Raw genomic sequence first — 23,214 nt, 5'->3', positions numbered from 1 at the left:
TGATGACAATGCTGGGAAGCAAGATCTTAAATGCTCGTTCATTTCATATTTAAGAATGTCTCTTTTTATATTCTTTTGCTTCCTAGTTGCTTCCTCTTGAAATTAAAGACACCCCAATATTTGTGCTTAGAAATATTGCTATTAACTTGATTCCTTTGGTGCTAAGTCATTTTCTTTAATGCTCCTGGGTGGAGACTAAGTTCTTGGGCTCCATAAGTGTAATGAGATTTATCACATCCAAAGCCCCAACACAGACATTCTTCAAGTACATATACTTTGGTATCCCACTTGTTATCAAGTTAACCTTTTAACTTTCAATAGTTTGGTAGTTGATGATAGTGAACAAATTCCTGGCTGACAAGTTAGTTGTGATTTGAAAGCACGAAGGATTAAAAGGTTTTGAATTTTTCTAGTTCCAAATTTAACAGACTTAGAGTTCTGTTTCTTTGCTTAATGTGTTAAATGTGAAAGAATGACTCAAGTGTAAAAACAAATTTGATGCTAATAATGAACAATGAATCTTGTAATTCCACATCTTATTTTAAGATTACATCATATCTGGTATTGAGCATAGTTATAATGGAATTACTGAAATTGAATCTGGACAGTGCAATAAAAATCTCTCATATATGGACGAAAACATCAATTAATTTAAATGGCTCTCCTTGGGACTTACTGATCATTGTGCTGTGCCAAATACATTATTAATGTTCAAATGAAATGGCCAAACATTCCATCTCCAGCAATATAATTTGAAACTAATGGTTTCTGCTACCTGGTCGTAGAGTGAATAGGAAAATCTGGATACACAGTTTTACATTTGGGAGGGACCTTACATATTGGCTAATTTTCAAGCCTCTTATTTATAATTGGGGAAACTGAGGCCAAAGGAGGTAAGATCTTACTTAAAGTCACAAAGTAAAGGTCAGTCTTATGCTTCATCTTCCTGGCAACTATCCTTAAGCCCCAGCAGATGCCTCTTGGAGGATACATCCCTGAAATGTCCTCAGTGCTCCTCGATTTCTCAAAATTTCCAAGGATATTGTAATCATTTGTTATGTGAACTTGGTTAAATGTGAACTTGAGTATGTTCTGTTTGTCTATGTATTTCCAGTGCCCAGCACAAACCTGGGCATGCAGTGGGTGCTCTATAAATATTCAGTGAACGAGTGAAGCTTGTTTTTCCATGATACTCAATCCATTGTGCTTTCATGCTTTTCTGTCTTACAGTCTAGGCGAGAGCCTTTCTAATAATGTTTTTAGCAATGGGATAGTTTTCTCTCGGTAACAATTTACAGGAAACCCCAATGCGTAAGATAGATCATAGAAGAGCTGGCATGGTTAAGGAAGGAGTCAGGGAACCAGAAGCCTGATTTTTGGTCTTCCCTCTCACGGTTCTGTGGCAGGGGTTGGGGTGGTGGGAGAAGAAGAAGCCATTCTCACAGCAGTGCCAAAGCTCCAGGGATCACAGTTGAAAACTCCCTATTCCAGACCCTTAAGGAGAACTAGAGTTAAGATCCTAGTAACTAGGAATAGCTATTGCATATTCATCAGTCCATGTTCTGTTTGAGAAAAGTATCTGTTTGCTTAAATAAGACCCTAAATTTTGTGGGAAGCTGTATTCAATTCTCTCACCAATCATATAATGCAGTGGTTCTCAACCTTCCTAATGCTGCGACCCTTTAATACAGTTCCTCATGTTGTGGTGACCCCCAATTTCATTGTTACAAATTGAACATAATTAAAGCATAGTGATTAATCACAAAAACAATATGTAATTATATATGTGTTTTCCAATGGTCTTAGGCGACCCCTGTGAAAGGGTCGTTCGACCCCCAAAGGGGTCGCGACCCACAGGTTGAGAACCACTGAATGAATACCTACTGTGTTCTAGACTTTGTTTTAATAACTAAGGATACAAAACAGCAGAACAGAACAAAATATATTTTCCCTCATGGAGCTTACATTCTGATAGGGAAAGATAGATGATTTAAAAAAAGAAGTATCTTATATAGTATGTTTTATGGTGATTACTATAGAGAAAAAGTGTGAAAGGGGTACAGGGTGTGTGTGTGTGTGTGTGTGTGTGTGTGTTGTTGCAGTTTAAATGCAGTAGTAATGGAAGGTCTCAGTGAGAAAGGGTCATTTGCATATAGACCTGAAGGAGGTGAAGGAATGAATAAGCCATAAGCTCTCTGGGAACAGTAAGTAAAAAGCCTGAAGCAAAAGCATGCCTGGCATGTGAACAGAGGGTCTCTCTCTTCAATCTCCTTTACGTGAGATTCATCCGATTACAGAAAGCCATAGAGAAATTTGATCAAGGAAATGATTTGGTTGGATTTCCCTAGTTCAGATCCTATAAATAGTGAACAGATAGAAAAGTACATTCATTATAAATGATCTACCTGGTACCACGAAATTCAATTTTGTTTGGCCAATTATGTTGATTCACATATATGCTGATTTGAATTGCCTTCCCATTTCTCTCGGTATTTCTGTACAGAAGGGAAGAGTTAAGAACCTCCCTTCTTAAAAGGTCTTTAAAATAGACTAGAGTCTCATCTGGGGTAGTTTAGGAAAGGCTTTTCCTGAAGGCAGATCAATCTCTCAGGTCTCATTACCGCCCGAAGAGTCTTTGCAATAGACGGAGCCTCTTTAGTGATCTCGAATTCTCCCTGTTAACCAGGAGAACATTATTTGCCATTGTCATCCTTCCCGTTTCCCTGCATCAGATGCAGAGAAAATACTGGGGCATCTCAGGCCTCAGGGTGTGTGGGAGAAGTGTCCTTCATCATTTGGACCATAAGCAGCGTCATTAGGGCATGCTGAAGGAAACGAGTCCTGAGAGGTTGCTGTGTGATTCCTCTGACCACATTTGCTGCAGACTCTATTTTCGAAATGCCTCACTAGGTTCTTTCAGGGGAGGTTGTTATCTGCTACTCTAACAACTTGCTTTCTAGCCAAGTCCCTGTGGAGAGGACAAGTTATGGGGCTTCTGAACCATGCTGGTGATGAGAGTGACGGAACGGCAACCAAGGGCCTTTAAGAGCTGTTTGCACATTAGGTTTGTTTGGAGCCCAATCCTGGCCCCATGGAGTATAGTGTTTATGTTGTATTTAATAAGTGCCTCACACTGATGGATGGGTGCTGTATAGCTTTCCAATGGGAGGTTGGGGAAGGTGAGTCAGGACAGCAGTGCAGAGGGAAGGTTGGAGTGGAGGAGAGCTAGCCTGTCTATCATTATCAAGTTCATACTCATCAGTTGTTGTCACCTGATTTAATGCTCTGTTCTGTGGTTCCCCTGAGGCCAGCCCTAGGTGAATGCTTGTTACTATTGAAGGCCATGGGTAGTGGTGTCCGTAGGGGACAGGATGAGTAGACAAGGCAGGAAAGTTGTGATGCAACATAACAATGTGACCCTGTGCCTATGCAAACACACCATACTTTATGCCAGAGATGAATTCTTCTCATTTTTTAAGATATTCCAGGTGAGCTCCTTATTAAAGGAACTCAATGGCAAATTATTTTTAAAATAGAGCTTCTTTCTAGTTCTTGTCATGCTAGCCTGTTAACTTTATTTTGTAAAATTGGATTTTCATAGTCTAGATTGCATGACATAGAAAACAACAGCAAGACACCTTGTTAGGTGTCACTTGAGCTCAGCTTGGGGATGTAAAGAGTTCCTGGCTTCAGATACCAGAGAAAACTGGTCTGAATCTCATATCCACCATCTGCAAGCTCTGTGACTGTCGGTGAATCATGGCGCTGCTGAGTCATGGATTGGTGCCTGTGCAGAACTGGTGTTAATGGTTCCTCTCACACTGGGTCGTTGTGATGTGAAGTCTCCAGCACAATACAGTAGCTCCACAAATGTTACTTCATCCTGTTCCTTTGATGTGCTAATGCTGAACTGAAGGCATCACCCGGCTTATCAGAGAAATTGGCCAGTTATGGTAGAGATACAAACCTTCTTCAAATTATTATTACTATTATTTTTAAGGGAGATGAGAAGAAGGATCCAAAGCTCTTTAAAAAAATATTTTTATTACTTTTCAGCAAGAGAGGAAAGAAGAGGGAAATAGAAAGAAAAACATTGATGTAAGAATATTGATTGGTTGTGCTCCCCGCTGGGGATCCCCACTAGGGATCGAGCCCGAAACCCAGGCATGTGCCCAGACCCGGAATCGAACCAGTAACCTTTTGGTGCATGGGATGATGCCCAACCAACTGAGCCACACTGGCCAGGGCTCAAATTATTTCTGAATGCTTTCCTTGGACTTTGATGACTCATCCTCAAGTCTAAAGTCACCTGTGCCAATTTTCTGACTCTGGCCCTTGTAAGTGCCTCAAGGGCTTCCCTTACTGAATGGACCTTGAGAGTACTGTGCTAAGACAAATACCATATGATTTCACTTATATGTGGAATCTAGAAAGCAAAAGAAACAAACTAACAAAACAAAATAATACTCATAGATAAAAAGAACAGAGGGGGAGGGGATTAGAGGTGGGTAAAGTGCGTGAAAGGGGTCAGTTGTATGGTGACAGATGGTTACTAGACTTATTGTGATCACTTGGTAGTGCATAGAAATGTCGAATTATATTGCACACGTGAAACTAATATGTTATATGCCAATTTTACCTAAAAGAAGAGTTTTAGGCAATCAGAAAAAAAGTCAGCCTCATTACTTTATGGCGACAGCAGAGAAGGTTAGGAAAGAATAATTTTAATAACACCCTAAGCACAGCTTTCGTGGACGGGTTGTTGGAAAGGACAATCCTGAGTTTCAGCTTTTCCTTGGTCATTAGCAGTGTGTCCTTTTCTAGTCATTATGTCGCCCATTGGCACTTGTTTCTTTTCCTCCTTGATTTTTTAAAAAAGATCATTTTCTCTGAAGGATCTTTCTTCCATGATCTCTGAACTGGTAGTTTCACATGTTTAAGGGAAGCTTTTGTGACACCAGTTCTAGGCATATTCTTTGATGGTTTGAACCCCTCTGTTTTTTTTTCTCTCCTTTCTAGCTTAAGACTATCGTTACTTCTCACACCTGAAGCCCTATTTATCCAGCCATGATTCACTGCCGACCACTTGGTCTCCCCGTAGTGTTATATTTAAAATCCAAACTCATAGTAAGAACAGATGTGCATAATGGTGAAGCTTTTTTACATGTTATATTGGGATGTGTTTGTGTGTGTGTGTTCTCTTGGCGGGGTTCTTGTCTTTTTACCATATGCCCCACCAGTCAAGTTTCTAGTACTTTCCAAGGCCAAAGAAAAGCCTTTTCTTCAGAAGGAGACTGTTTTTGAAGAGCAGCATTGAGGCGTTTGGTAGCACGCAGAATTTGCAAGAAAAAGGAAACTCAAAGTCAGGAAGACTGATAAGTGACCCAGTCAGCCCTGAGTCCCTGGGCACCAGGCTTACTTTCTGCTTCAATAAAGCCTCCTTCAAAGCAATCTCCATCCTTCATCAAAGAGGTTTCCAGAGCACTCCCAATGGGTTAACATAAATCCTACTGTTCTTACTCTTTTTTTATTTCCAAGTTGTCTTTCAAAAAGAAAAAAAAAAATCAGTCCTTGTGTCTCCATTTCTTCAAATCTTTATCCTCGGGCTGTGTGGATTACAGATCAGCAGTTAAGAATATTCCACAAAGTCCTGGCTCCTTCACCCTGCAGTGCGCACAGTCACCGATGACCATGAAAGGAATTTGAAAGGCACAGCCAGGCCATCCCGAACGGGCTCAGCACATTCCCTCTCTGTGGCTTATCACACTGTGGATGTTCTTTAGACCAGCCGTCAATCATGTTTGAAAGTTCCCAGTGATTCCTGAGGTAGGAGCCCCTTTGATAGGCGTTAACAATACATCCCATGCAGCACAGGCTAAGGAACGTACTTTTGACTTCGAGTGAAAGAAATGCTTTTTTTCCAGATCAGATTTGTACACTTTCTTCAAGGCTCCTTTCTCTTGGGCAGCAGCAGGCTCTGTGGCTCCCTGCCAGGCAAACCAAGTTTGATTACCCAGGATGCTTAAGTGGCTGCCATAACCCGAGAAGAAAGATGCCTGGAGGGAGATGGAGAGGGATAAAGAGGACAAAGAAAGAGATGGAGCAGCGAGAAGAGAAAGGACAAGAAAGCAAGAAGAGCATATCAAGTCAATGACAGATGTGATTGGGAAGGAGCTGAATCCCAGGGGAGAGAGAGCCAGTGTGTTCCAGAGATGGGCAGAAGGAGGACGTCCTGAGTGCCAGCTGTGTGCTTTAAATGAACAAATGGTAAAGGAGCCACTTTGGGCAATGTTTGGGGAGCTGAAGTTTCCTCCTTGCTGCACCCCACCACGTGTGAATTCTTTGCTGTTTTAAATATATATATGTACACACACAAACATAAAAAATTGCAGATCACTTCCATATAAATGTATATGTATATATATATTGATTTTAGAGAGGAAGGGAGAGGGAGAGAGAGATAGAAACATAATGATGAGAGATAATAATTAATTGGCTCCCTCCTGCACACCCCACAATAGGGTTCAAGCCTACAACCCAGGCATGTGCCCCGACCGGGAATTGAACCATGACCTTCTGGTTCATAGGTCAACGCTCAACCACTGAGCCATAAATTCTTCAGCCGGGCAATTCTTCGCTGTTTTTAAAAGTTAGGCTCTGTTTGAAAAAATTTGAATTCTTTTGCCTAGTTCAGGGTAATAGGCCAGATAACTCTGCTTTGCTGAGGGAGTTTAGCTCTGAGCTCCTGGTGCTAATATTTAAACATCGAAGAAACTCAGGGAGGCCTCCCAGCAATCAGGCAGACTTCATTTTCTGTTATTTCCAACTGAAAGAGAAGGAGTCATCGGCAAAATTATGAGACCCGGGACCCCCCAATCCTCATGCATTATTTTGAGTGGACAGGGGCATTGATTGCTCCAAGCTATAGGAAATCTTCCATCAACCGAACAACATAACAAACAAGTGCTACCTACATCCCTGTGCTGAGGGGTGGAGATTGGAATTAAATGTCCTCCTTTCTTTTATTTTCAGCTGTCGTGTAGAGGTACTGCCCTGGAGGGTTGATTTGCCCCTTTTCCCCTGGGTTGGAATACTCCCATTAAAAGCCCTTTCCTTAATCAAGTAAAACGCTCTACCAAGTGACTGGCATTTGGCGAACTCGCTCTCTTTTCTTGATTATTCTGGTCTATTGATCTGTGCCTCTGGAGAAATTCTGGAAACTTCCAAGAAGTCTTTCAGAGTTTAAAATATTACCTTCCTTCTGATTAACTTGAATCAAAGACTAATAAGATGAATTCCTTCCTTGCCTTGCCGATCCCAGTTCTTCCTTCACGCCCATCAATCCTCCAGCGCTCAGAGAACTTACAGACGAAGGAGTATATTTGTCACCAGTGGGTAGCAAGGCAATGGAACAATTCAGATTGGCCAGACAGAAATAAATGCCTTTGCAGGAGAGGTGGAAGGCACACAGTTGGTTGTAGGAAATTGGAAAGAGAGAATTTAACATGAAAACGGTGGAAGGGTAAACCGCAGAATGCCATTCATCCTGTCTCTGGTAAATTCCATGATGTCTGGATCCAAATAATCTGGGAACAAGGGAAAAAAATGCAGATCTCTTCCTTTATACTTTATTTAGGAAACATTATGATTGGCTTTTGAATTCCTGGAGCACATGAGGAAAGAATGCAGCAAGCTTTTTCTGAGAGTCTACTTTCTCCTGGAGAGAAGGTGGCCGAAAAATGAATGATGGGCTGCCTCTAATTCATAATGATGGTTTCATCTCTCCCAGATATTACTTTAGTTCTTGGATGATCGGTTCTCCCCACCTGAATTCTGATTGCTTTTTAAAGATGAAAAAGATCACAGAGGCTATATAGTCCATTTCTAGCCATTACATGTTTGCAACTTACACACTGCTTTAGATACTAGTGTAAAACTCTTTGAATAATGACAATTCAAGTTTGTTTTATATATATATATATATATTTAAAAAATATATTTTATTGATTTTTTACAGAGAGAAAGGGAGAAGGACAGAGAGCTAGAAACATTGATGAGAGAGAAACATCAATCAGCTGCCTCCTGCATACCTCTTACTGGGGATGTGCTCGCAACCAAGGTACATGCCCTTGACCGGAATCGAACCTGGGACCCTTGAGTCCACACACTGATGCTCTATCCACTGAGCCAAACTGGTTAGGGCAAATATATATATATATTTGTTCCTTGGCTTAACAAGCACTCATAAACAAAGCTGGCTAGTTCATTTCTCTTTTAAAATTTTGTTTGTGCTTGAAGCCCAGACTTCAGAATGCCTCAGCTATTTTAAATATAGTTAGTGACTTTATTTCATCAGGACAAAACCTAATAGCCAGCACAGGAAATGCTGCTAATGTGTATTTGTCTTACATAACAAGAAACAGGTAAGATGTCTTGTAATATTGAAGCAGATTGTTCTTTTGTGCTTGTTCTCAGATTTGGCTCTTGTTTTTTTGTGTTTTAACTTATACTGTAGTTTTAAGGTGTTCTAAAGTCTGACCACTTTCATTCATACTTATATAAAAAATGCTTTCAAAATCAATGGTAAGGTCTTTATGCTACTTTTTAAAGAAAAAAAAATATTTAAAAAGCAAGGATAAAAATCCATGCATAATTATGCCATCATTTTTTGTCTCAAATTTAAGATCATTGCCTTTCTGCTTCAGCATCTTTATTAACTCACTAGAAGCCCAATGCATGAAATTCATTCAAGGGCCTTGGCCCCAGCCTCTCCCCGCCGTTGCTGTTCCCGGGGCCCTCTGCTGCCTCTGCCTTGGCCTCCACTGGCTGTGGCTTTGTCTGGAAGGAAGGATTGGGTTTGGAAGGACATCTGGTTTAATTAGCATATTATGCCCCTCACAGTCTGAGGGGTCCCAGACTGTGAGAGGGTGCAGGCCTGTCTGAGGGACTGTCCTCTCCCCCCCCCCCCCCCACTCCCCGCCCCTGTGCACGAATGTCATGCACCAGGCCCCTAGTAGATTATATTTGCTTCAGGGAAGTAAAAATGCACATTAGTATTATAAAGACTGAAAAAGTCCTGTAGGAAAAGAAATCTGTAGGAAAGGAATAAACCCAGGGTTTCTCAAGTCTATTTAACCATGGCCCTTCCCACTACCTTCCCATTTTTTTAAATCTTCACCCAAGGATATTCTTCCATTGATCTTTAGAGATAGAATGAAAGGGAGGGAGAGAGGAGGGAGGGAAGAAAGAGAGAGAGACATGGATGTGAGAGAGACACATCTACTGGTTGCCTCCTGCATGTGCCCCTACAGGGGCCAGGGATTGAATCTGCAACCAAGGTACATGCCCTTGCCTGGGAATTGAACCTGAGACCGTTTGGCCCAGGCCCACACTCTAATCACTGAGCAAAACAGGCCAGGGCTTGCCTTCCTTTTTATTTTTTATTTTTTAAGACTTCCTTCCTCTTAATGTCCCACAGAACCAGTGCTCTGATTAATACCCTGGATTAAGCTGGAAAATTGTGTCTTCCCTGGGCATTAAATTCGAGAGGTATTTATTGATTGGGCACAGTGTCTTCAGGTATCACAGGAAGTCCTATTAATATGAAAAGGCAACTATGAAGCAGAAGCTTTTATTTCCCATGAGGTCAGAAAAAAACTAGTTGAAACAAAAATCTTGGTGAAATATTGCTTAGGGAGGAACCAGATACCACTTAAAGATATAAATGTCCATTATGGGAAGCAATGGCCAGGTCTGCCTAAAATGTTTGCTATTGCAGAGTTACAGGCTTAATATAATCTTACAGAGAGAAACTGTGTACTCTTCTGGAATGAATAACAATTTAGCATAGGCAAGCAGTATAGACTGATGACTTTATGTGCCTTTGTTTTTTTTTTCTAGAGCAAGAGTGGACTGAAAAAAAAAATCAGATCCTGGAAATATTTTTTCTTGTATTTGTAAGTCTCAAGAAGAGCTTCACCACGAGGAGGCCCGTGTACAGCTTCCTCGTGACTCCTTCCGACTATCATTAGAGCTCTTGTTTGAGACAAATGGGCGCCATCATTTCTTCACCGCTCAGACCTGTAGGAGGAAGACGGCACTGACGTGAGTGAAGCTTCCTACCCGGCAGTCACCTTCCTTTATTTCTGCTCCCCCTCCTTTTTGGTAATGAATTGGGGTGTCGTTAGCTGCCTGCCTTGTGTTCATCACTGTCAGCACTGGCAGGGTAACAGATAACAGCAGAGATTCAAGGCCACCCAGGGAATGAAGCCTGACAGGACCTCATTTATCACTCCCCTTTTAGGGGGTCTCTGTAGTGGAGCTAGCATCAAAGCTGTAATCGAAGCTCACCAGGTCGCACAGGGGCCGGGCAGGATCGCTCCGCCAAAAAGCCACGTGAGCTGTCAAATCTGCTTTGTAAATGAAGTGCTTTTCTAGAGACAGTGTGTTTATAATTGTCATCCTTTACGCAGTCCTCCATATCCAAGAGCTGCTCTCCATGCACTCCCTCGCATTTCTTTTAGACAGATGAAACTTACATTAGGCAGAGAAAAGCTGGGCCAGAAGACGGGTTTCTTTGACCTTGGGCATACCTGAGCATCCTCTACTTCTGAGCTTTATTTTTTTGTTCTTAAAGGATTTGAGCGCTGCCTGCTTGAGCGGCTCAATTATTGGGGCGAGGTAGGGATGGCCTGACTTGAGTGCTGCCTCTTCTGTTCTTGTCCCTCCTGGGAGTCTGTTCTCTTGGTTAACCTGCATCCATGCAGGCCAGCAATGCCCAGGGTTACATCAGCAGCCTCCTCAGTCTGCCACTATCTATTCCAGAACGATATGTCTACATCTCTACTTGGATGTTGTACAGGCTTCTCAAATTCATTATGTCCCAGACAAGAGATTACATCTTTACTCTAAACCTGCTTCCCAACTGTTTTGTCAATCTCAAGAAATGCGTCACCTTCCAGCAAGAATGGGAGAGGCATCCTTGTTTCTTTTCTCATCTTTACCCTCCTCTGAAATCCAATCAAAACCAAATTCTGTTGGAAGCAACTCCTAAATATCTTCAATAATAATTTCATCTTCTCTTTTCATCTTTTATTAAAAATATATGTTTTTATATGTTTTTATTGGTTTCAGAGAGGGAGAGGGAGAGAGAGAGATAGAAACATCAATGATGAGAAAGAATCATTGATCAGCTGCCTTCTGCACGCCCCACACTGGGGATGGAGCTCTCGCAACCCGGGTATGTGCCCTGACCAGGAATTGAACCGTGACCTCCATGTTCATAGGTCAATGCTCAACCACTGAGCCATGCTGGCTGGGGTATTTCATCTTCTTCATCTCTTTGTTTCACCTGGACTTGTTCAATCGCCTCCTGAATGCTCTTCCTGTCCCTCCCCCTTTATGCTATACAGAGCTGATCATGTCACTTTACTACTCAACAGTTAACAGTGACTCCCATTGCCTATTGGATAGGATCTACCTCTTCCTGTGACATTCCAGAGGCTTCAGAATTTGGCTCTTGACTATCTGACCACTTGCATCTCCTGGACTCTCTGCCTTGGACTTAAGCTCTAGCAATACAGAATTACCGGCATGTCCTAGAAGGTGCCAGTCTCTTTAATGTTCCTGTACCTTTTCACATGCTCTTTCCTCTTCCAGGAATGTTCTCTCAATACATGCTCACTCGGCCAATCCTACTCATTATTTAAATTTCAGTGCAGGGACTTTGTCACCTGTGAAAACTTCTCCCTCCTTCAGTTATTTGCTTCTTATTATCAGATTATTTTTCATGCCTGCTTTCCCACTATAAAACAAATACCATTTATTGAATGCCTGCAATTGCCAGGCATTATATTACCTTTTTAAAAAATCATATTTATATTTCATTCTAAAATCAGCCTATGAGGTAAATAATATTAGACCAGTTATGTGGATGATGAAACTGAGGCTTAGACTGAGTAAATAGCATCCCTATGTTCATGCACCTAGTAAATGGTGGGAATGAGCTTCAACTCCAAGTTTATGTGACCCTAAGCTGCTGTTCTTTCCATTGGTTTAAACTGCATCTATTCATGTCTTGAGAATAAGCACTGCGTGATCTTGTTTTTACTTCCTTAGTGCTGAACACAGTGTTTGGTACACTGTAGACATTCAACATATAGTCACTGAAGGAATGAAACTCATAAAGGATTCCGTCTGTTTGTCCTCACAAGGTACATTATACACATCATCTCCCTTTTCACAACAACCCTAAATTATGGGCATTGACCTCCCCATTTTTGCAGTTGTGGAAACTGAAGTTCGAGCAATTAAATGACTTTGCTAAGATCACGTATGAGGCAGAATCAGAGCTTTCTCACTCTATAGCCCGGGTTCTTCTCAACATGTCATGCTGGCTGCCGATGAATGACTTGTCTGATGACAGTGAAAGAATCAACATCAAGGAAGCCATAGAGAGAGATTAAGAGCATACGGTTCAAGTCCAAAATTGTTACTGTGCCCTTCAAGGCTTTCTGGGGTTTCATTATATTCTTTCCATCTGTTTTTTTTTTTTTAAACACAGCTCTGCGACCTCCATTCCCCTTCTCTGCAGTCAGGCTGGCCTCTTCACATTTCCTCTTACACATCATGCCTGCTGTTCCTCTCTCTGATTTTACTCACACTCTTTCCACTGCCTGAAGTGTCCTCTGCTGCTGCACCCAGCCGAATCCATGCATCTCTCAAGGACACGCTGAAGTTTCATATCCTCTATGAACTATTCCCCATAGCTCCATCCTGCCTGCCCTGACCAAACATAATGTTGTCTGCACCTTATATTTTGGTCTTGGTTACATAATTTTATCGCTTTGCTCTATACTATCTTGCCTCCTGTAATTACTTCAGCATTCAAGTTTTATTCCCAGGAATATTGCAAACTTTCTGACAGGAGGGACTGTGCTATATATTTCTTTTTTATTCCATGTGGTGCATAGCACAATTCCAGGCAGGCACTCAATAAATATTTATTGAATTAAATAGAATATGGCACAGACTACATTTAAACTTTCACAAAGTTCCTTTTCATAAATTATATGGAATGATGGGAGGGAACCACTTGTACATATTCAGTCTGGGCAGGTACACAGGAGATTGCAGGACTTCCGTGCAGGTTCTTGGACAAAGAGAAGTGGGAAAACCGGGATTTGGAGCCAACGGTGGAAAAGGAAGACTGCAGATCAGAGAGGAGTGGGAGCAGTGGCTGCAGGAAGAGCTCAGAAACAAGAGATAAGCCTCATAGCAAAGAGCCAGCCAAGAGCCTCTCTTTTCTGACACTATTAACAAGTTAAATAATTTCACAGTGTGTTCTTATGTAGTCATATTTGCTAACCAGATATCTTTCTGGGTCAGCCAATTACCACTACTCTCAATAATTTCTGCAGTGTTTTTTAGTTTTACTTTAAAAAAGCACTTCTGTTTCTTTGTATTACTCCCTTCTCCCAATTCTCTCCCTTGACCACCTGTTCTCTCTCTCTCTCTCTCTCTCTCTCTCTCTCTCTCTCTCTCTCTCTCTCTCTCTCTTTCTCTCTCTCTCTCTCTCACATACACAATCTTACACTCACACATCTACATTTTTCCTTTCAATTACATAATCTTCCCTGAATATTTGGCAGGATAATATTCTCTCTTAAGTGGCTAGATTCTTGAAAGATTTTGTGATTAAAAAAACACTTCCATCTTGTATTTACCTGTTCTTTGGAGGAAACCCATGTTTAGAATTTGACTGATTACAGGTAATATTGACTCTAAGCTTATCGCTGGAACACAAAATGACATTATATTAAGCCACTCATAATTCTGATGTTCCCCTAATAATATTTCATATCTTTATTTTTAAATACCTGGCATTTTTTAAATTCTTGGTCTCATTTCTATAATTAGATACTCTAGGTTATTGCCAGGGATACTTTCCTAGGTTGTTCTAAGGAGATAGAAACCCAATATTCCAGAAGCACAGATTTGGATTAAGTGGCATCTTGGGAGACTTTCTTGTCCCTTTCCTTGCTTTCTAGTAGAAGAGAAGTTATAAAACATTTTCAACCACTTGATTGTAATTGAAAATCTGTAAATGTCTCCACGGAAGAACATGCCACTACCTCACCAGGAAATAGTCTCTGATAAATGCTATGAAATATCAAGATACTTGCTTTCCAGGAGGAAATGCTTACCCCCTCCTTCTCTCTTTTCTCTCCCTTCTTTTCCACATCCTTGGTGCTTGATTGTGAACCAATGACATTTCTCCATTAAAAAACTTCCTGCTCTGGCCTGGTGGCTGAGTTGATTGGAGCACTGTCCCATGCACCAAAAGGTTGTGGATTTGGTTCCCAGTTGGGGCACATACCTAGGTTGTGGGTTCGATCCCAGTCGGGGCATTTCCCTGCTAAGTGTGACCACATGACAATGTTCTGGCCAATGAGCAAAGATAGGATACTGTTTATGTACTTCCAGATCTGTAAGGTAATAAGTCTATGTTATTCAAGCCACTAGGTTTGTGATAATTTATTATAGTAGTCATAAGAAATGAATCCAGCTTAGCTAGTATGGTTCAGTGGTTTAGTATTGACCTATGAACCAGGAGATCACAGTTCAATTCCTGGCCAGGGCACATGCCTGGGTTATGGGCTCGATCCTCTGTGTGGGGTGTGCAGGAGGCAGCCAATCAATGATTCTCTCCTATCATTGATGTTTCTATCTCTCTCCCCCTCGTTCTTCCTCTCTGAAATAAATAAAAAATATATTAAAAAAATGAGTTCACTAGGTTTGCTTGTTTCTCTACTTAACCTCTTTATTCCACATAGCTCCCCACTATCTCCCTCTTCTCTCCACTCACCCTTGTGCTATGAGGTCTATTAGTCTTGTCAATCCATTGGAATTTTAAACAATAAAACAGAAGCAGGCACTTAAATTCCTCTTCCTTTGTATAATTGCTCTCAGGCACCTAGTAAATATAGCCATTTTCACACATGAAGATGGTACTACCAAGCCCATTTAGTCACATCCCTCATCGTTTTGAACTTGGGTTACTGTAGCAACCTTCTCTCTGTTCTCTCTACTATATTTTATCCTTCCAACTAGATAAAACTGATCTTTCTAGCACCATTCTTCTTATTATCATCAAGAATTTACACCGGCCCTCCATTTCCTGACAAACTGAGACACGGTCTTCCTTTTAGCTCATAATCCGATCCTCCTCTGGAGTCCCAGACTGAGCTTGATTCTCCTTCACTGGATCACTGAACTGCAGTTGGCACCGGCTTTGTGGTTTTATTTGTGAACTAGAGGTTTATTCCTTTGTCCGTTTGCCTGTTCTCAAGGCCAAGCACATGGTAGTAATGCAAATGGTTTCATCCTTAGGCAGTACCATTCTCTACTGCCTTCTGCACTCCTCCCTCATGACCATGTAATTAGTGCCACGATCCTGCAGAGAGGTAGCTGTGGATAGGAAGAGGGGGCTCAGAAGCTACTAATGGGACCAGATCTGAAAACTGGATGCCATCAGGATTGTGTGAACTGTGCCTAGAAGTGTTTGGCAAATATTGGCATTTCATTTGGCTACTTGATTGACTATTTTGAACACTCCCATAGTCTTCACCATATCCACCTTTATGTAAACTGCATTGTCATCGTCATCATCACCATTACCATCCAGTATTTTCTTAAAAGCATAACTCGGATATTAGGTCTAAAACTTCCAGCTTGCTGGGGGTCATCTGTCTTTGATATTTAAATAACATTTGGTTTATATACCCATTCAAGTGGGAAATTCAATGTTTCTTCCATTATCTCTAGGATTCCTAGGAAATGGCTTATTTTAGAATCACTGCTGGTTGTGAGTTCTTACTTTGGATCCATATCTGATTTCCAGCCTGCATTTTGCTCTCTTGGATACTGTCCCCCGACCCCACCCCCCTCCCATGATGTTGTCCTGCTGCATATTGCCCTTATCCAATGTCTTTCTCCCCCCAATCCCACCAATTTAAGGTGCTATGTATTGCAGACTTTATTGAAGATATGAGGGTTGCTGGTGGTTGACCCAGAGAGTCAGAGGGTCTGTATTTATTGTTTTTGTTAAAAACATGTTAGACATTCCTAGTCTACTCTTCAGATAGACCTGCCTTAAAAATTACTGGTTATTTCTTCTACCATGCCTTTAATTCCTCCTTTCAGAGCAATTAAAGGTTATGATTCATATCCATTTTGGGACAGAATATTGTTAGATATTCTTTGTCTTATCTTAGAAGATTCAAGCTAAGCCTTATGAACTTTAAGATTATAATCAAACATGTCTATTTAAATATGTTCCTAAACAAAAATGATTTTTTTCCTTGAGAAAAATTCTGTAATACACTATTTTTTTTTTATCTTTTATGCTGAATTGAAAACATAAACCAGAATTAATTGTGGAAACTGTAAAATATTACCACTCCGTATCTTTGGGTATTAGGATTATGAATGATTATTGCTTTCCTTTTTTTAGGACTTTATATTTTTCAAAAATTTCTATAATGAACATGTATTTGCTACTAGAAAAAATTAATAAAGCACTTTAATCTAAAATAAATATAAATACAAATAAAATTATTGCATTGATTAATACGTAGGTACTTATATATATTTCAAAATATTTATATCTTTCAGTTTTAGAATCTAAGCTTCTAAAAGAGGTGATTTTTTAAGTAGCTTCCTTAGAAGGAACTAATGTACTGTGAGTCTCTGATAACTGAAATGATATCTACCTCATTCACTCCCCTAGCTGACAAACTGCCACTGCTTCAAGACATTAAACCATTTTATGGGGAAACTTGATGGGTACAAGTTATTGTCCCATTACCACTGTAAGACACAGAATAAAATACCCTTGAATTGGACCCATGGGAATAAGGACTGTAAAGCAAGAATAACTTTGAAGAGAAGAAACTAAAGTGATCAAAATGGACACCCAAAGTTTTGAAGGCACACAAATATTAGAGAAGGATGTGATGAGACACAGCAAGATAATGACTAGGGAACATGGGCCTTTTGGGCCAATTTTTATTTTTTTATTTAATTCCTGCTGCTAGCAGCGCCAAATCAACAATTCCGTTTGGGGCAGCTACTCTAGCGATGAAGCTTTAAGTAAGGATATTGAAATAATGGAGACAAATGCTGGAGTCACCCTTTACCATAATATATTTTCATAATGCCTAACAGCCCCCCATTTAATCAAGAAATTGGAAAGACAGGAACAAGTTGGTAATTTACAGTTGAGATGTAATAAAAATGTTATAATTCATGGATGAGACACCAGACTCCATTATGTATTATGAATTTAACTTGACTTGCAACTCTTTCTGGAATTTAAACTGTCATATCCGACCATATGCCTTGACTTTTATAGTGATTTAATGAGTTATCTGGTGAAAATTAATGTTGACAAAGTTACAAAATTTTCTAATTCCATTCTGTGGGTTTTTTTGTTTGTTTGTCTGTTTAAGATTGTTGCTCTCTCTTTGGATCCTAGAGCTGTCTGCCTTACGATAACTCAGGAGTTTCTGTTTCCCCCTAATGCAGGGATAGATTCTTGATCTCAGATGGGTTTTGCTCATTTTGTGTGCTTGATCTTGGTGGATGGATCCCTGCGAAAGAGCCTCACAGAACACAGTGATGAATCCCTGGTGGCTGCAAGACAGTAGTGTAGGTTTGGAAATACGGGACCCACAGCCCTTCTATCTGAGTGTCAGCTGATTCCCCAAGGAAGTGCCTCATCTTCAGGGTGTGGTTTGGCTTCCACTTAGTTTTGCTGAGGGGCCATGTTGCAGCAGTCAGACTGCTGGTCCTGCTGCTGGACTTGAAGGGTGAATGATTATCTTGCGAGGATAGGCTCAATTCCTATGGACTCTCAAAGGAGAATTTCTGCTACTAGATGGATGCCGTTGATACCGAAAGAAATGAAATAATGCCAGAGTGTAGTGGTAGCATAGTGAAGAATCTCATCAAGTGAGCTGTAATTTGAGCAGGCACATCTTATGCACTCATTAGAAAAAGTAGGGAACAAGTAATTGGCTTATTATGTACTCCTTAATTGGTTCAACTAACTCAGGGCGTAAGGGAATAAATGGTGAATCCTGTTTGGGGGTTTGGCTAGGCCAGAGAGACCTCATAAAATTTCCCTACCTGATACAAATGATTAGACACTTCACCATTTAGCAAACACAATAAGGAAATAACCCATAATCTATTGAGAGCTGCCTAAACATCCTGACCATGTGGTCAATGAGCCGGCATGAACGTAAAACTCCGTGGGAATAGTCATCTAATGTGTGGGAGGCAGTGACCTCCTTTAGGGCACCTAGAACCCTGAAGAGCGACTTACTTCCTCATCCTACAAGAAGCCATTTACCTCACAGGGGCAACACTTTTCTTACCCATGAGTCTCATCCAGCTGCCACTGTTATCTGCATATGTAAAGGGAAGTGGAAATTTCAGGTAATTTCTTAGATCACATGGACCCCTAAAACATTTTTCTTCTATTGCCTAGATTTTTCAGTCAAATTTTTTTGGCCTAAGTGATGATAGCCTTAATTTTGCATTTTACGTTGGATATGTGGACTAGACTGTGTCACAAGAGGGAAAAATATTAAGTTGTGGAAGGAAAAGCTTCCCAAGGTGCTTGAGATAACACATAATGCTATGTTAAAAGAAAATTTGCTCGTGATAATTGATGCATTTTTATCCTTCAACATTTATTATTTAAGCCCAGGTTTTAATATTTAGATAAATAAATATGACATTATCTGAATGTTAAAAAAAAAAAGGTGTTAGAGTCTGGCTGGAGTGGCTCAGTTGGTTGAATGGTTGTCCCAGGAACTGAAAGGTTACTGGCTCCATTCCTGGTTAGGGCACGTGCCTGGGTTATGAGTTTGATCCCACCACGGGGTGTGCAGGAGGCAGCTGATCGGTGTTTCTCACATCAATGTTTCTCTATCCCTTCTTTTCTCTCTCTGTAAAATCAATAAAAACACACACATATATATGTACATACATATATATATTTAAAAAGGTGTTAGATATTTTTAGCATCAGAACCTGCCTACCTCTCACCACCTTCACTGCTAATACCTTGTCCAAGATACCATCACCTCACACCTGGATGACTGCAAGTCTCAACTGCTCTCCCACTGTCACCCTAGATCTGGCTGCTGTGTTTCTATTTGTTACGCAGTAGCCAGAGTTATCCTATTAAAATGCAAGTCAGTTTTTGCCATTTTCCTACTAAAAACCATTCATGGCTTCTCATTTCACTCCAAGTAAAGTCCATGGGCATCGCCATGGCCAAAGGCCCTGTGAGATTGGTCCCCAGCAACCTCTCTGCCCTCTTTTTGAGTCTTTGCCACTGCTCCAAGCACATTGGTTCTCTTGTCATTCCCAGAGAGTACTCTCTCTCCTTGTGATCTTTGTACTTGTTTCTTCCACTGGGATGTTCTGGCGCCACTATCTGCATGGATCCATTGCTCTGTTGCTCCAGAATCTCTACTTAAATGGCCCCTCATCAGAGAAGCCTTTGTGATCATTCTGCAAAAAAGATAATACCCTCAATACCCCTTCCTTTCCCTTATTCTTTCTCATAGACGTTATCATCACCTGATATTTCCTATATTTGTATCTTGGTCTGTTTGTTTCCAGGCTCTCCTGCCCCTCAACATGTGCATGAAAGCAGAGACTTTGTATTTTTGTTCACTTCTCATGGCAGATTGAATTTTCCAAGATGTCCCCTTGAATGTGACATTGACACTTCCATGTTGAGAGATGGGGGCGGAGGGCCTGTGCTTCCTCTCTTTGAATCTTGGCAGGTCTGGGGTTGTTGGCAGAGTGATGCAGTGTGATTTCCAAGGATAAGTCATAAAGTCTATATAGCTTCCTCTTGGTCCTCTTGGGATCCCAGTCTTGTAACCAGCTGTTATACTCTCAGGGACCCCAGGCTACAAGAAGAGGCTGCGTTTAATTGTTATAGTGACGGCCCAGCTGAACTTCAGCACTGATTGCAGCCATGTGATTAAGCAAGGCTTTGTGATGACTCTAGGTCCCAGTCACCATCTGATGTCAATTGTATCAGAGACCCCAAGAAACAACTGCCTAGATTACCCTAGTCAACCTTCAGAACTATGTGACATAATAATAAAATAGTTGTTATTTTTTAAGTCACTAAATTTTGGGATACTACATTTAACTCAGTAGACATCAAGAACACTGCTATGTCCCCCAGAGCCTAGCACAGTGCCTGAAACATACTTCCTCAATCAATATTTTCTGATTAGACAAATGATACAGAACTCAAGCAGTTTCTTGCTAGAAATTTCTTTTTGTCTTCTGTAACCTAATGGCAACTCTTGATTAATTAATTTATGTATTATACATCTCCTTGTATATTTAGAAATTTTAGGTTAGCAATGCCCTTTTAATTTTTAAATACATTTATAAAAGAGTAGATAGCTCACAGGATCTGAATAAAGGAAGGTAAACCAAAGATGAGGCTTAAACAAATGGTCTTCTTATAATTTTTTTCTTTTTGTCATTTCATTATATATAATCATCTTTGACAGAAAGAATGTTAGTAAGTCTATGAAAAGGTCTTGATATTACCTGTCTCCTTGTTGTCTTCTTCCCAGTTATAACTGCTAATCATGACTTATATAGGGAATAGAGAAGCTCTGGCCTCATTTCCATCCTATACTGTTACTATAGCAGAACTGCAGACAAAAGCAAAAAGCAAAGCAGAGTGAAAAGAAAATAACCCTAGTTTTTGAAATCATAATTCACAGGAAGTAAAATTGTTTTGAAATGAGCTCTTTTCTCAGTAAGAAAGCGCCATTCCCCCTGGAGCGCTACTGTTTTCCTCTTCACTACCCAGCGTCAAAGCCATGGGGTGCTCTCACACACAGCCCTTAAAAATGGCACCTATGTCCAATCCTAAAAGTTGTCCAACCTGATTCAGTCACTTGACTTTAGACACGAAGGAGCCAAGCTTCTGTCTCGGGACAGTATCACGGATTTAGATTTAGATTGAACCTGAGTCCCTTTGGCAGGCCTCTGTACCATCACGACAGACACTCCACTGTCCCCCATCTGGCTGTTCAAGCATGTGACTTAGGTCTTGCAGAGACGAGTAGACCAGGTGACTGTGGTTCTTCTTTCTTTTTGAAGACACGCAGGAGAAATCCAGGAAATGGCTGCCTCATTTACAGTATCATCTGAAGTGTGTAAATTTCCCATCTCTGCTGACTCCAAAAGGAAACCCGAACACCTCAGGGTCGGGAACCATCTCATAACTAATGCTTTTCCAGTCTCCTGCGGCGTCTAGGCATCAGCTCCAGGCAGCGTGGAGCCCTTCAGGCGGGCTCCAGATGTGTTCCGTGGCCCTTGGCCTCTCTTTAATCTTGATGATTTTCTCTCTTATTTCTGGGGGCTGACAGCAAGTTTGCAAAACAGCATGAAGGAATAAAGTCACATTAGAATTTTAATGTGAGCTTGAGGCAGAGCAAAAAGAGTGGGAATTTAAGACCTGGCACTCAGACACTGCATAGCTGTGACACAAGGTCTGGGATGAGCATTGCTTACACCCCAGTGAGCTATCCCAGCTGCCTCTGCATGGACCAGAGACAAACCTTCCCTACCAAGCCCTGCATTGTTTTAAGTCCTGGTTCCTTTTGTTTTAAGCTACTAAGCTTTGGGGTAGTTTGTAACGCAGCAATAAGTATCAGAACACCATTCCCAGTCCTGACTCCCAGGGGAAAAACATTTGACATTTCTATTTTGGATATCTAAAGACATTTTTTATTTTATTAATTTTACACATAGTCTGTTGTTTGTTCTTAAGATGAAGAGAATAATAAGGCTATGGTAGGGCACTCTAGGCTATCGTAGTGCACTCTGTGGCCCCATTCATCCCCATCCTCAATTTCTGTTCTCCAGTGTCAACCCCTTTCAATTCTTTTAGCTCTTATTCTGGTATTAACATTTGAATTTCTCAACACACATATACTCCAGCTTTTGATCTTTACATTTTACACATTGATTCCTATTGTAGAAGCAAAGTTTCAGCTTTCTTAATGTGCACTTCCTGCCACACCCTCTCCCTGCTATACACCCTTTGATTTCTTCAAACTCTCAGAATTATTATAATTTTGGGGTAAAATCAGTGCCCAATGTCTACATTATTATGGTTTTATAAATACCTGTAATGTTTATACTTGGGCTACATATGTGCTTTAGTTACATTTTCTTTCTTGAACAATTTTTTTCTACAGTTAATAATTATTCCATTCTTAATTCTGCATAGCTTTCTGTGTGCCTGTTAACACAGAAATGGAAATGAAAATGGAAGTGTTTGTGAATGCAGCCACATGTATATTCTCATTGAAGTAAGTGAATGCAACTTTTCTCTACATATTTTCCATAAAATATGTAAAATAACCTACCAGTTCCACTGCTTTGGGGAGATGTCCTTCCTAGGGCCCTCTGTCTTCCTGCTCACATCTGGACTGCATGTTCTCCAAGATTGCCTCATGCTTACTGCCCTGGGGCTTCCTAATCTGGGGAATGTCTTTCACTTCTCTCGTATTTGGATCTCTTCTGTGTTAGTTGCCCATTGCCGTGTAACAACACATCAACCCAAACTTAGCAGCTTAAAATGATGCATATTTATTTTCCCACGTTCCCCCCAGTTTTTGTGAGTCATGAATCCAGGAACAGCTTATTAGATGGGTGGTCTGGTTCAGAGTTTCTCTCAAGACTGCAATCTTCTGAGGCCTGACTGGGGCTGGTGGGTCTGCTAGTAAGCTTACCATAGCCATGAGCCTCTTGGCCAGAGGATCTAGTCCCTCACCAAATGGACCTCTTTATAGGGCTGCTCACTTCATGGCAGCTGGCTCTCCCCAAAGTGAGTGACTCAAGAAAGTGCACAAGACAGCGACCAAGGTGGAAGGCTCAGTGTCTCTTATCACCTGATCTCAGGAGTGACAGATTGTTACTTCTGCTGTCTCTATGGGTCACACAGACCAGTCCTTGTCCAGTGTTGGAAGGAGCTGTACAGGGTATGAATTCCAGGGGGAGGGGCTCATTTGGGTGCATCTCGAAGACTGGCTAGTGTATCTTCTCATTCCATGTTTATTTTTCTTTTTGGTTGACTACTTCTTTTTGGTG

General features: G+C 40.9%; 1 long non-coding RNA gene across 1 annotated transcript in view; it reads left to right on the top strand.

Annotated features, from left to right (window-relative positions):
* The window catches only part of LOC118658858, a 229,271-nt gene that overhangs the window by 136,751 nt on the left and 69,306 nt on the right, over window positions 1-23,214 (top strand). The window contains exon 2 of the long non-coding RNA XR_004968381.1: window positions 9,901-10,104. This is a non-coding gene — a long non-coding RNA (uncharacterized LOC118658858). The remainder of the gene's footprint in view (window positions 1-9,900; window positions 10,105-23,214) is intronic.

This window comes from Myotis myotis, unplaced genomic scaffold (assembly GCF_014108235.1).
Source record: "Myotis myotis isolate mMyoMyo1 unplaced genomic scaffold, mMyoMyo1.p scaffold_m19_p_6, whole genome shotgun sequence".
In the NCBI taxonomy this organism is placed as follows: Eukaryota; Metazoa; Chordata; class Mammalia; order Chiroptera; family Vespertilionidae; genus Myotis; species Myotis myotis.
Note: the sequence above shows the minus strand (reverse complement) of the source record. Positions and strands in the feature narration are given on the sequence as shown.